This window comes from Vombatus ursinus, unplaced genomic scaffold (genome assembly GCF_900497805.2).
Source record: "Vombatus ursinus unplaced genomic scaffold, bare-nosed wombat genome assembly UNPS02014768.1, whole genome shotgun sequence".
Lineage (NCBI taxonomy): Eukaryota > Metazoa > Chordata > Mammalia > Diprotodontia > Vombatidae > Vombatus > Vombatus ursinus.
The window spans coordinates 28,659,962-28,674,597 of NW_020954546.1; the positions used below are offsets into that span (position 1 = coordinate 28,659,962).

The window sequence follows — 14,636 nt, forward strand, 5'->3', positions numbered from 1 at the left end:
CAAGATGGATGAGGTCTGAGAAAAGACCGTAAGATTCGACCATCAAGAGATTATTAGTGACTTTGGAGAGAACAGTTTCAGTTGAATAAGAAGCTCAGAAACCAGATTGCAAAGAGTTGAGAAATGAGTTGGAAGAAAAAAAAAAAGAAAAAGAAAAAGAGGAGGCAGTGAGTGTTGACAGCTTTTTCTGCGAGTTTGGCTGAGAAAAGAAGGAACAATATAGAGCAATAGCTGGAGGGGATGGCAGGGTCTAGTGAAGACTTTTTAAGGATGAGGGTCATAGGCATGTTTGAACGCAATAGGGAAGTAGCCAGTAATTAGGGAGAGGTTGAAGATTAGACTGGGGAATATTGAAGGGACAATCTGATGGGGAAGATGTTTTTGTTTGGGAAGGCTCAATGAGAGGCAGAGGGGGGAGGGTGTGTATTTCCAGAAATGACTATGAAGTAAGACCAAAAAGTGAATAAAATTTATCTTTAAAATAAATAAAATAAAATGGGAGGGTTCGATTAGAATCTGATGATTGCTAAGGGCTCTTTCAGCTCTAAATGACAGAACTGTCGTCGTTTCTTTTAGAATAGGAGTTCTTCACCTTTTTCGTATCATGGACCCCCTTGACAGTCTGATGAAAACTATAGACCCCTTCTCAAAAGGAATGCTTTTAAATAATTGAAAGAAACGCTCAATTTCAGTTAAAGGCTAGTGAAAATAAAGATGTCATTTTTTCCCATCTCAAGTTTTCAGATTCACCGAAATGTATCCATAGACACCTTGGGGATCCATGAATCCCAAGTTAAGAAACCTAACTTTAAAGGCTCTTCTTGGTTGGCAGAGAAAGAGAGCAGATGGTGAGTTCGAATCCCTTGATCATCGATGATTCTGGATTACTTGGGGTTCTGGATTGCCTGGGGTTCTGGATTACCTAGGGTTCTGGAATACCTGTAAAAGAAGGTACCTGTGAAAACAGCAATGTACTGCTCTCAATGTCCCCAGGGCCATTGGAAACCCAGTGGAAATATGAATTCCACAAGTAGTTTTTTTCTTCTTCTTATAAATGAGCTTGGGGGGCAGGGCAGGGAAGGGAAGGGAAGAGAAACCACCCACAGGGATGAGCCCAGTGTCCTAGATGTAGGGATGGCTTGCTTTTCTTCATGCATAGCACCATTGCAGATCCAGCTCCAGTTTGGCCTTATTGCCATTGTTTACCATCTATTGCTTTAAAGCATCATCCATTACAGGGAGAGCCCTGGCAGCTGGGGCCCCCAGAGAATAAAGAAGAGTAAATTGAATCGATCTAGCCTGTCCTGATAGAGTGCATTATGCCATGTACGTATTTTTTTTCAAGCAATGCAGGAAAAACAGAGCCCTCAGATGCTGGTGAATAATTATTCCCATTAAAAGGGGCTGCTTCTATTAGAGGGGGCTGCCTGCACTAATGATAATTCTCCTGAGAGGACAGCTGCATTAAAGAGATATTTCACAGCCGCCCGGGCAGTCTAGCGACGTGATATAAAGATTCCAGGCTGACAGCACTTTATCTGGCCCAATTATAGCCATCCTGGGGTGTCTGCTGGCTGAATTCCAAGCACATCCTGTTCTCCAGAATGACCCATATCGGAGGAAAACGGCACTTTACACCCTAGGAGGAGACCAGCTCTCAGACTATGCTTGGGCCTGGAAGTCCTAGCCATGGCTGGCCCCACCAAATCCCGGAGGGCAAGGTCTTCGTGCTGCAATGCCCAGCACAGGACTGCTCAGAGGGTGCTGGGGTCTGGATCTGGAAGAGACCTTGGAGGCCATTTAGTATCACTTCCTAGTGTACAGATGAAGAATCTGAGGCCCAGGGAGATTAAGTGATTTACCCAAGACTGCTCAGGTAATACATGTCAAAAGTGGCATTCGGACCCCGATCTTCTAACTCTCGAGGGAGAGCCGTTGTTTTCTCCTCACGCATACTACTTTCTGTAACAAGTTGTTGTTGAATATATGAAAGAATGAAAGGACAAGTATGTTGAATCCTGCCTGACAGTTCTGGCTTGTGTGATTCTGAGAAAGTCATTTAATCTTTGTCAGCTTCCCTTTTCTCATCTGGAAAATGGGGATGAGAATAGAACTCACCTCACAGGGTCACTGTGGAGATCCAAACATCAAGCGATGTAATACATGAAAATCTCTTTGCAAACTTTAAATGGTTATATCAATGCGAGCTATTATGATTGCTGTTATTTTTTTTCCATTTTGTTTAATGAGGTTCAGATAAAACCAGTCCTAGGATACGTCATTATTTTACCATTATTCTTTTATATTCAACATTCAGTGGAATATTGGACCAGTGAATAGAAAATCTGTGTTCTGTAATTGAATAAAAGTATTGGGACATAAACTTATTCTCTGTAGGCTCCCAGAGAGCGTCCTTGGTACAACTCCAGTAGTAGTGGGGATGATGGGGCTGACATGTACCACACACATCCTGTTCCCACACGATATTGATTTCTTCTCTTGCGTCTCTATATTTTGAAAGCTTTTCATTCCACGTAATTGGAAGTTATGCATATTTAGCATAACTAAACATCTCTTTTAAATGTTATTAATTTGTGTATTTTAAATAATCTTATGTTGATTTTAATTAATTAAATATTGATTTAATTAATTATTATTTTTACTGTTATGTTGAAAGACTCAGCTCTTAATTTGTTACGTGACTCTAAACAACGGAACAGAGGTTCTAAAGGATGGAATAAAGGGGGGGAAGAGTAGGCTACAGATTCTGAAGGAGCAGGGTTAAGAGGATGAGTCAGAGTGAGGAGTGGATAGCAGGCAATTCTGAAATACAGGAGTAAGGAGAAGTTGTTGTTCAGTTGTTTCAGTCATGTCCAACTCTTCATGACCCCATTTGGAGTTTTCTTGGCAAAGATACTGGGGTGGTTTGCCATTTTTTTTCTCCAGCTCATTTTACAGATAACAAAACTGAGGGTAAAGTGACTTGCCCAGAGTCACACAGCTAGTAAGTGTCTGAGGCCAGATTTGAACTCGGGTCTTCCTGACTCCAGGGCCTATACTCTATCCACTATGGTGCCACCTAGCTGCCCTTATAGAGAGGAGGGGTTAGGAATTTGCTAATCATGGAGCTAAGATGTCTGAACATTTAACTGGGGTTGTTTTTACCTTGAGGGCTCCATGATGGAGGACACAGTCAGTTCTTTCTTAGCACATCCTCACTACTGGGCAGCATTTGTCCTCCTGAGGGCAAATTAGGGAAGTCCTCTACCTAAAAGTGTAATAGGCTACCTCAGGCGGTAGTGAGTTTCCTGTCCTTGGAGGTCTTCTAGCAAATGCTAAATGATCACCTGTCTGATAGGTTGCAGAGAGCGTCATGCCTGCTCTGGTTGGACGAGGAGGTCTCTGAGCTCCCTTCCACTCTGATATTTAAGTCACTGATCCTTGCTGGGCCTCAGTTCTCTAATCTACAAAATGGGGGCTGTGCAGGGGGTTGGATATGATGTAATCTTGAAATTCCTGTCATCTCAGTGGCTCTGTAGTATAACAGCTAACATTTATATAGCATCTATAACGTGTCAGACACTGTGCTAAGCACTTTACAATCGTCCTCACAACAACTTTGACAGGTATTACTATCCCTGTTTTACAGATGAGGAAACTGAGGCAGGTACCAGTGAAGTGACTTGCCCAGGGTCACACAGCTAGTAAGTGTCTGAAGCTGGATTGGAACTCAAGTCTTCTTGGCTCCAGGCCCAGGGCTTTGTGCATCATGGCACCACATAGCTGCTGCCATAGGGCCACACAGCATCCACAGTGTGTACAAGAGTATGTTGGATACCAAAGTTTCAGGACCATCCATCAGAAGAGATAAGGCAAACACGTAACAAGAGAAATAGAATTAATTTTTATTGAGTATTTATCATGTGTGATAAATGTAGAGAAATGCAGTACTCTCCAGCCTTATCATCAGAACAACCTGGGCTCAGTCTTGCCTTTGACCGGATATTCATACTCAACATCATTCTTGACTCTTTACTCTCACTTATCCCACGTAGCCAATCAGTTGCCAGATCTCAAGCCATTTCTACCTGCACAGAATTTTTTTTGGCGGGGAAAGGCACTTGGGGTTAAGTGACTTGCCCGGGGTCACACAGCTGGTAAGTGTTATGTGTCTAAGGCCAGATGTGAACTCAGGTCCTCCTGACTCCAAGGCCAGAGCTCTATCCACTGCAGCACCTAGCTGCCCCCTGCACGAAATTTATTGCATGTTCTCCCCATCTCTACATTCATACAACCACCAATCTAGTCCATGCTCTCATCACCTCTCACCTGGACTATTGCAATAGCTTCTGAATTACTGTCCCTACCTCCATCCTCTCCCCTCTCCAATCCATCCTCCCCATAGGTGCCAAAGTGATTTTCCTGAAGCACGGGCCTGACCATGTCAGCCCCCACCCTTATCAACTCTAGTGGGTCCCTAGTGGTTCTAGGATCTAATAGGGGGCCATCTCTAGTCCTCCTGATCCATATCTGGTCACCAGACCCAGATGGCTCCAGAGGAGAAAGTGAGGCTGGTGACTTTGCATAGCCCTTCCCTACTTAAATCCAATTCACTTGCAAGTAATGACATCACCTCCCTGATGTCTTGGTCCTCTTGGAGAACAAAGGACAAAAAAACTACAGGATCTAAAAGAAACTCCTCTGTTTGACACTCAAAGCCCTTCACAATCTGGCCCCAAACTACCTTTCTGGGCTGATTATACGTTATTCCCCTCTAAGAAAATGATTATTAATAACCATTGATTTGGAGAGATCCAGAGTTCCCCCTTTTTCTAAAGTCCTCATTTCAAAGCTCAGACCCCACTCAATCTTACAAAGAATTTAATCCAAGGTGGGGAAGCCCCCATGTTTGGGTGGGGATAAATTCTTGGATTAGATTGCCCAAGGCTGGGCAGTAGAAGAAAATGACATATTCAAAGTTACATTCCCCCAGGACCTCATTGTAATATTCATTCTCTCATTAATTGTTAACCAACCAGAGTTGATTTCCACCCTCAGGAATACCTACTCTTCCAATGGTGTATAAATTGTGAGCCCACTGCCCATGATTGGTCTTTGTATTCGAGAGTATCACTGACCCTTTTATTAATAAAATGCTGGCATTATTAATAAAATGATTAATTACCCAGGAATTATGTCTCTTGAACTTTTTAAACATCACACCTCTGTGTCCTCCATGTTAAGCTAAATTAGACTTCTTACTGGTTCGCCCGCATAAGACACTCCTCTAGACCTTTGCATTTTCTGTCCCTCATGGACTAGTCATTTCAGTCTTTCAGAATCCCAGAGCCCCAAAGACTCAGGCAAGGCCAACACTTAGGAAATGTATGTTTTAGAGCTTAGAATGCCTCCCATGCAAAGCTGTAAGTAGAAAAGTTAATGTGTAGCAGCAATGAAGGACTACGCTGATTTTCTAGAACACATTGACTCGCTGACCCAGTTCACCCCCTTCATCATCATCTTTCATTACCAGACTCTAACAGCGTTAACATGTAAGCTCCTTTAGGGCAGAGAGCCCTACTCCATTTTTGTTTTCTATCCTCAGCACTTTGTCCAGTGCCTAGCACATAGTAGGTGCTTAGTAAATGCTTGTTGCCTCATTTCATACAAGTCTTCCCATGCTTGTCTGAATTCTTCCTGTTCATTATTTCTTAACGGTACCATGGTATTCCATTCCATTCATGTACTACAATTGGCTTTACCATTCCTCAATCAGTCCATTCCACTGTTTGGCCAGCTCTAATTATTAGGATTTTTTTCCTGAAATCAAGCCGAAATTTTCCACCTTGCAACTTCTGCTCATTGCTCTGAGTTTTTTCTTCTTGGACATAGAAAAAGTCGTTTCTCTCTTCCATAGGTTTTTTGTTGTTCAGTCCTTTCAGTCACGTTTGATTCTTCATGACCCTATTCGGGATTTTCTTGGCAGAGAGACTGGAGTGGTTTGCCATTTCCTTCCCCAGCTCATCCTACAGATAAGGAAACTGAGGTAAACAGGGTTAAGTGACTTGCTCAGGGTCACAAGCTAGTGTTTGAAGCTGGATTTGAACTCAGGTCTTCCTAATTCCAGGTCTGATGCTCTATCCACCATGCCACCTAGTAGCCTCTTGCATGGGATAGCACTTCAATAATAATGACAACAACAACTAGGATTTATATAACTCCTTAAGGTTTGCAAAGCACTTTACAAATATTACAAATATCTGCTTAACAATTTTATAATTTTTTTTTACAAATTTTACAAATGTCTTCCTAACAATCCTGGGAGGTATCCCCATTTTACAAATGAGGAAATTGAGGCAGAGATTAAGTGACTTGCCCAGGATCCCACAGCTAATAAATGTCCAAGGCAAAATCTGAACACAAGTCTTCCTGACTCCATTTCTGACATCCTATCCACTGTGCCACCTAATTGTCTTCAAATAAGGCTAAGGAGGACAGAGCCTAGAAATGCAGGGCAGGGGTCATCCACTCTACCCCTCCCCCTTTGTGGTATTGCAAAGTTACTTCACTAAATCTTTTCTTCTCCAATCTAAACATCCCCAGTTCCTTATCCCAAGCTTCAGATGGAGGGAAGCCAAGGTGCTTCACCATCCTCTCCTCTGGATACACTCTAGCTTGTCAATGGCGCTCTTGAAATGGAGGACCCAGAACTGAACAAGAGATTGCAAATATGGTCTGACCAGACAGAGCACAGTGAACTACCTCCTCCCGATGGAAGGACCATCTCAGTGCTACACCACTACCCCCAGAATGTTCAGAGACCTAGAAGAAATGCTTCTCGTCCCCTCTTCCCAATACATTGGGTAGGTTCTCTATGATGGATAACTGGGAGGGCATAAACAATGAATCACACAGATGGATGAAAAAGCCAGGATGGGTCACAGTCTATACCAATGGAAGAAATATCCATATGGGTGAGAGTTAGAGCTTCAAAAGAGGATTAAAATAAGAAAGACTGCGTATGCTAGGTAAACTCTAAGGAAAGAAAGATCATTTTCAAATGGAATTGGGAAGGCTTAATTATAAGGAGGCAGCATGGTATGAATATTAGTTTTAAAGTCAGGACACCTGGGTTCAAATCCCAACTCTGACATTTACTAGTCCTGTGGTCCTGGGCAAGTCATTTTGTTCCTACGAGCCTCAGTTTCCTTATCTGTAAGATGGGGATAAGACACACACTACCTACATTACAGGGCTATTGTGAAAAAAAAAAAGTTCTTTGTAAAACGCCATAGTAATAGGAGTTATTATTATCTTTGGCCTAGTCTGCACCCCCAGCAACCCTGACAGGATTCCAGGCCAAAAGCCCCAAATTTACAGAGTGTCTATTGAGCATGTAAAATTCTATCTTCCCAAATACCTTTCCTTTCTTGGCCATTTGGGTTAGCAGACAATGAACTCATCCAAGCTAACTATAGCAACGCTCCCCTAACCCAGGAACCAGATGGCCGGAAGCCTGAGCGGGCAGCATACCCAACCAAAAGGGACCCAAAGAGCCTCCAAGTGAGAGAACTGATGAAAATAGCCCTCAGAGAGAGACATTACAGGAGACTTGCCAAGAAGGAGGGCACTATTATTGGCTGTCAACAGTCTTAAAAGACATGGCCCACTATATTCCCTCCAGCACCATCATCCAAGTGGCAGGCCATGGAGATAACAAGATGGGAACAGATTGGAAAAATAAAGGAAAAAGAAGCAGATTATTTTTTAAAAGAGATGAGAGAATGCTGAACACATCCATGATGTGCAATGAAAACAACAGCAAATAGAACCAGAATCAGAGGCCTTGGGCCAGTCATTTTATGGGGATCTCAGAGTTGGAAGAGAAATCGAGGACCATCTAATCCAAACCACACTGAACAAAAATACACACAACCTCATTATACCTCAGGACAATTCTCATGTCTAGGAAGTATTTTCCCTATATCAAGCCAAAATCTGCCTCTGTATAATTTTCACCCTCTGCTTCCATGTCTTGGCCCCTCTCTGGCACCAGGGGAAATAATTCCAAAGACTTTTCCACATAGCTCTTCAAATACCGGAAGACAGCTTTCACGGCCGCTTCTCCCCCCAAAGCTACTTCATTTGGTCCTCACAGCAACCATATGAGGTAGGTGCTATGATTATTCCCTCCCACCTCACCACCTCCCAAAAAGAGAAATAGATCAAATAATGATCAAGTAATTCAAAGAGAAACAACAGATAGCTCTTCTATCTAGCCCAGGATGGTGCAAAAAGACAACTCCCAGAGTCTGGAGGCTCTGGGAGAGGGCTCCTGCCGGATAGACCAGCACAAACTGGATTAAATGGAGCTTTAATCTCCCCGTGCTGCAACCAAGGATGCTCTAGCGCAAATTCTTAACTTGGGGTCTGTGAATGTTTTTTCAATGTTTTGATAACTCTCTATGTAGAGTTATACAGCCTGGGCAGAGGTAATGAGACAGGAGATATGACTGTTACGTGTGGGAAATTAACAAGCAACACCACACACATTAAGTGCTTACCATGCGCTAGGCACTGTGCTAAGAGATTGCAATGTGAATTTAAGCAAAAAGGAAGACAGTTCTTGCCCTCAAGAAGCTTACTTTCTAATGAAGATGAAAAACAACTAAAAGGCCAGTTTGGCTGGATCATGGTGTGGTTGAAAGGGAGTAGTATAAAATAAAGCAGGAGAGGGGCGTTTCAGCTAGGTTGTGAATATGCCGATCATCCTGAAAGGAAGGACAGTCCAGTGGAAAGAGTCTTAGTTTTGGAGGCACAGTGCCTGGCTTCAAATCTCTCTTCTAGACCTTACTACCTGTGTGATTGGACAAGTTATTCAACATCCCCAGGCCTCAGTTTCCTCATCCGTAAAACGAAGGAGTCAGACAAAAAACCTTCCAGCTCGAGATCTACGAGCCTATGGTCATTGACCTTTAGGCTCTGCCAGCCACACAGTTCCTCAGGCATCCATCCATTCAGGCCCCTGAAAGACAGAACAGCACACGTGAAAGTTAAGGGAAACTTAGCTCTGGACACAATTACAGGCTTGGTCCAAGTGGTCACACAGGATAGGGCTAACTCTGAGTTATCCTAAAGGTCTTTAGAACCTCTTTCCAAATTCAATCAGACACCTTTCATATGCAGCAATTCATATGAAGTTGCTAGAATTCCTTCAGTGGCAGAATTCCAATCCCTTCTGTCTGCCTCTGGGAGAAGGGCCCTAGTCTGTGATGAAACCGCCAAGGACACCCTCCAACCCAAGGTTCCCAAGATTATTCTTGGGCCCATTCCACTGCCACTGTTCAACAGGTCAAGGGGTTCTCGCCAGACCATGACCTTGGGTCCATGGTCCACTGCTTTTCTTATCTTTCATGGCCCCTAGTGGCAGCAAATCATTTAACTATAAATCTCCCAGGCAGCTGTTCAGAGTTATTTGAATCTAAATGTATTATTTAAATTTGAATTTTGGTTAAATCTAAATTTATTTGCATGTGTATTATACATGTTACATATTTACTTTAAGCCGCCTTAATTTTAGTATGAAAAACCCAAGGGAGTCAGGTTTTCTGTGCATATTTCAGTTTTTCAGATTCGAAGATCTTACTTGACATAATAGGGAAGCAACTGGGTTTGGGTTTTCACTGAGTTTGGAACCAAAGCATTCCAAATGGTTTTTTGGGGTGGTTGTTGGGGCAGTAGGGACAAGCTGGGAGTCATTCTCATCTCAGGCTTGCATGGATCACCTGGGCCCTGGGAAGTGTCTAGTATTTAACCTTAAGCTGGAGAAAACCTTCACAAAGTAAACACCACCTGAGCTCAAACCCCAAGTCCACTTGGCAGTCAGTCAGCCAATGAGCATCTAGTAACCTCACTCTATGCCAGGCACTGTACTAAGCATGAGTATATCAGAAGAAGAAGAAGAAGAAGAAGAAGAAGAAGAAGAAGAAGAAGAAGAAGAAGAAGAAGAAGAAGAAGAAGAAGAAGAAGGAGAAGGAGAAGGAGAAGGAGGAGGAGGAGAAGGAGAAGGAGAAGGAGAAGGAGAAGGAGAAGGAGAAGGAGAAGGAGAAGGAGAAGGAGAAGGAGAAGGAGAAGGAGAAGGAGAAGGAGAAGGAGAAGGAGAAGGAGAAGGAGAAGCAGGAGAAGAAAAGAAAAGAACAAGAAATAGAGAAAAAGAAAGAAAAACAGTCTCTACCCTAGAGATTTCACATTCTAAATTAAGTACAAAAAAAGCAACACTACAACATTTCAATTTAATTTAAATCAGCTGAAATGGAAACCCCACTATTCTGCAATATATGAACTGTATTCTATACAATTCAATCAGACCAGAATTTATTAAGCACTTACTGAGCAAAATTTGGGGCATCTAGGTGGGCACTGAAGAGAAAACAAGGCTTAGAATCAGGAAGACTCATCTTCCTGAGTTCAAATCTGACCTCAGACACTTACTAGCTGTGTGACCCTGGACAAGTCACTTAACCCTGTTTGCCTCAGTTTCATTATCTGTAAAATGAGCTGGAGAAAGAAATGGCAAACCACTCCAGTATCTCTGCAAAGAAAACCCCAAAATGGTATCACAAAGAGTAACCTGACTGAAAAATGACCGAACAAAATGCAAAATTTAAAAAAAAATTTAAACATACAACTTAATAATCTCTGCACTCGGGGAACTCACATTCATCTAACAGAACTTAGTTTGACTAATTGATGAGGCATTCATTTCTGCTACTAAAATTTACTAAAGATGAGAGGGGGTGGTGAATAAGTGAAATATAGCAAGATATAGCAGTTTCCAGCAGAGCCAGGTCAATGCTGAAAGGCACACCAAGACTTGCTTCCCAGCCATTGTCTAAGAGTGCCGGTGCTCCCTTAGTTGCTAGTAGATTCTGCTCATCGTTGCATCCAATTGGATGAAAAGGAGACTTGGAGGGAGCGCAGTCTAAGCTATCCCACATCAGAAGGTACGCTCATGAGCCGGACAACTGGAGTGACAGGGCACCTCCCACCACTGACTAGCAGCACGTTTCCCATTGCTCTTCACCTCCTAGCAGCCCTCTAGATGGGCATCTGCTCCAGGGACACGGCAATTGGCGGGTTCGAAAGACAGGATCATTCCTTTGGCTCTTGCTGGCTGAGCATCTTTAACCTTATTTCCTCCGTAAAATTCTCCTATCTAATAATGACCGCCTTCCAGAACTATTGATTTGATTGTGATCCTGTTAAACTCCAACACCCTCTCCCAGCTCCCAGGGCTAACAAAAGTCCTGGTTTACAAGGAGCAGACTCCCAGAACCAGTTCCTTGGGGATAGGAACAGGAAGAGACAGTGTGAGAATAGTCATGGCAACCAGGGGCCTTTGTGTGTGTGTGTGTGTGTGTGTGCGTGTGTGTGTGTGTGTGTGTGTGTGTCTCTTTGTTTCTCTGTCTCTGTCTGTCTCTGTCTCTTTCTCTCTGTGTGTGTCTCTCTGTCTGTCTGTCTCTGTGTGTGTCTCTCTCTCCCACTCCCTCTGTCTCTCTCTCTCCCTCTCTCTCTGTCTCTGTTTCTGTGTGTCTCTCTCTGTCTCTCTCTTTGTCTCTGTCTCTCCCTCCTTCCCTCCTTCCCTTCCTCTCTCTGTCTCTCTATCTTTCTCTTTCTGTCTCTCTGTCTCTCTCTGTCTCTTTGTGTCTCCCTCTCTCCTGTTTTTTTTAAATGATCCCATGCCAACAAACCATAATCACTCTTTATTGTTTCAGTCCCTTGAACCCAGGACCCAGAAAGCTTTGAGTCCTAACTCTGCCATTCCCCACCTATGTGACCTTAAGCAAGTCACTCCTCACTGTAAAATGGGGCTAATCATAGCACCCACCTCATAGGGCTGTTGTGAGGACCAAATGAGATAGCATAGGCAAAGTGCTCTTAAAGCTCTCTATGTATGCTAGCTGTTAACATTATATGTCAGTTGACTGGACTCCTGTATGATCTTTCACATTAACTAGAAGATAGGAGGCCTGTAATAAATGCTTGATGGATTGACTGATGTGTCCTTGTGTCCTTTTGGTGTATAGCGTTGGTGATCAAGGAACCCTGTGACTGGATTTAAGGTGTGTGCAGGTGTGTATTAGGTAAATTGCTTAAGATCTAGAATTGGGTGTACTTATGAATAACCAGATTTTTTTTAATTGGAAAAAAAAATGAGGGTCAGCTAGGTGGCGCAGTGGATAGAGCACTGACTCTAGAATCAGGAGGACCTGAGTTCAAATCAGACCTCAGACACTTGATACTTACTAGCTGTGTGACCCTGGGCAAATCACTTAACCCCATTGCCTAGCTGACAGAAAGAAAGAAAGAAAGAGAGAAAGAGAGAAAGAAAGAAAGAAAGAAAGAGAGAGAGAGAGAGAAAGAAAGAAAGAAAGAAAGAAAGAAAGAAAGAAAGAAAGAAAGAAAGAAAGAAAGAAAGAAAGAAAGAAAGAAAGAAAGAAAGAAAGAAAAGAAAGAAAGAAAAGAAAAGAAAATCAGGCTCTAAATGAGCTCCACACAGGTGCGGTGATGCTTCTCTGAGTGATTGACCCAAAATCTGCAAAGAATTTGATCAGCTCTTCTTTCCAAAGCTTGATGTCACATGACATGGATGAAGCAATATTGTAGTCATCCATTGACATTTTCCTAGACTCACCCTTTTCAAGTCCTGTACAAATTGAGACTTCTTCTCTTTGAAATTAGCATGATTTTCTTAAATTCCTCCTCTTTGCTTTTCACTAAAGAAAGTTTTGAGTCTGTTTCGTAAGATGGTTTCTGGGCTATTTGATTGCTTTCAGACACACTATCAGTCCAGGCTGCAGGGCAGTATTTATTCTATTAGGTCCCGATTTGCCCCCAGATTTCAGTCAATGTTTTCTCACCTCCACCCAAAAGTGCTGTACAGTAGTTGCTGGCTTGTCTTTAGCATGGCTGTACCTGAAATTAAATGCTACACTCACCAGTTAGTGGGCCAGGAGGGACTTAGTCTATAACACACTTAACAGAAGAGAAAATTGAGAGCCATGAGAATGCTTAACCTAAAGAATCTATCTAGCTATCTTGCTTGGCAGCACATATACTGAAATTGGAATGGCACAGAGAAAATTAACATAGCCCCTGTGCAAGAATGACACAAAGATTTGTGGAAAGTTCCAAATATTTTCCCAAAAAAATAATTATGAAACATGCTATCTACCTCAGATAGAGAACTGATGGACCCAGAGTATAAATTGAAGCACTTTTTCTCTTTCTTTTTCATCTTCCCTCTCTCCCTCCCTCTCTCCCTCCTTCCTTAAGTCCACAATTGACTCCTCTCTGCTCTAAAAGGCCATGATCCTTGAAGCTACTTTCTTCTTCCAGTGATTGTCTCTTTATATCTCTGTCCAGAATGCAAAAAGTTTTGCAAAATTAATTGACGGGAAAAAAAATCTAATGTAATAGGGTAACATCAAAGAAGTAAAGGGTGGGGAAGCTGTCTCTTCTTCTTTGGAGTCAAGTTTGGCCATTTAAATTTTGAAGCATTCAATTTTGATTATTTTGTTGTTGTTTTTTCCACTTATGTTATTGCCATATGATTGTTAATAGCTTGCAATTTTTCTTTTGAGAACTCTTTGTTCATGTCTTTTAACCAAGTCTACTCTTTGTTTAAAGGTCAGGCATTGCTGGCCTCCCACTAGCCCTGTGAACTGCCTATGGGGCTCTGAGAATGGACGGGAAGTCCTTGTGGCTGATGACAGAACTCAGACTCCTTCGAAGGCAATCTCTCTTAGTCTGCCTCTCCCCTCCCCTTTACTTTTTGCAGGAAACCCTTGAAAAGGATCTTCCATTTAGTGGCCTGACTTGCCACAGACAATGGGATATGTAGCACTCTACATACACCTAATCCATGTATGACTCCCTCATCAGTAATGGAATGTTTGTTTTCTGCTAATACAAGGATGGTAATAGGAGCAGCTAGGTGGTGCAGTGGATAGAGCACTGGCCCTGAAGTCAGGAGGACCTGAGTTCAAATTTGGCCTCAGACCGAACACTGGACATTTACTAGCTGTATGACCCTTGGCAAGTCACTTAACCTCAATTGCCTAAAAAAGGATGGTAATTTAAGAATGCCTCAAAGGACCAAGCTGCATCAATGGACATAGAGTATTTTTTTTTATCAACATGACCGAGAAAACAGAGATAGTAGGTTGAAAACTATTATTTCAAAGTAAAATTATATTTTACAATTGGTGTGCTTGTTCCTTCTAGTGTTAAAATATATTCAATTTCATTTTTTAAATGTTTTAGGGGCTCACTCTACTAGCATCTGCCATTTATTTTCTCAAAGAAAAGATTTATGAAATATAGATGTGAAGATTTTATGCAATCTACAAGTCAATGTCCTCCTTCATTCTTTATTCTTGACCTATATTTTCCAGTATATTTCTTGCCCTTCTCACCTATTTCCATATTTGAGGTGAAGTCACCAAATATCACAGTTTATGTTGATTTCATTGGGAGGGTCTCATACACTTCATCATAGACTTTCTCTTCCTCTTTATCCTCTGAAACAAATGGTTCATTGGCTACAGTTGTTTTCCTGGGGGATCTTTTGGAAA

The 14,636-nt window shown here is 42.3% G+C and overlaps 1 non-coding gene across 1 annotated transcript; it reads left to right on the forward strand.

Moving 5' to 3' along the window:
• The first annotated feature begins 13,098 nt into the window (after window positions 1–13,098).
• Window positions 13,099–13,200, forward strand: LOC114043451. Its single transcript, XR_003569107.1, has one exon. It is a non-coding gene; the product is annotated as a U6 spliceosomal RNA (small nuclear RNA).
• Window positions 13,201–14,636: the final 1,436 nt, after the last annotated feature.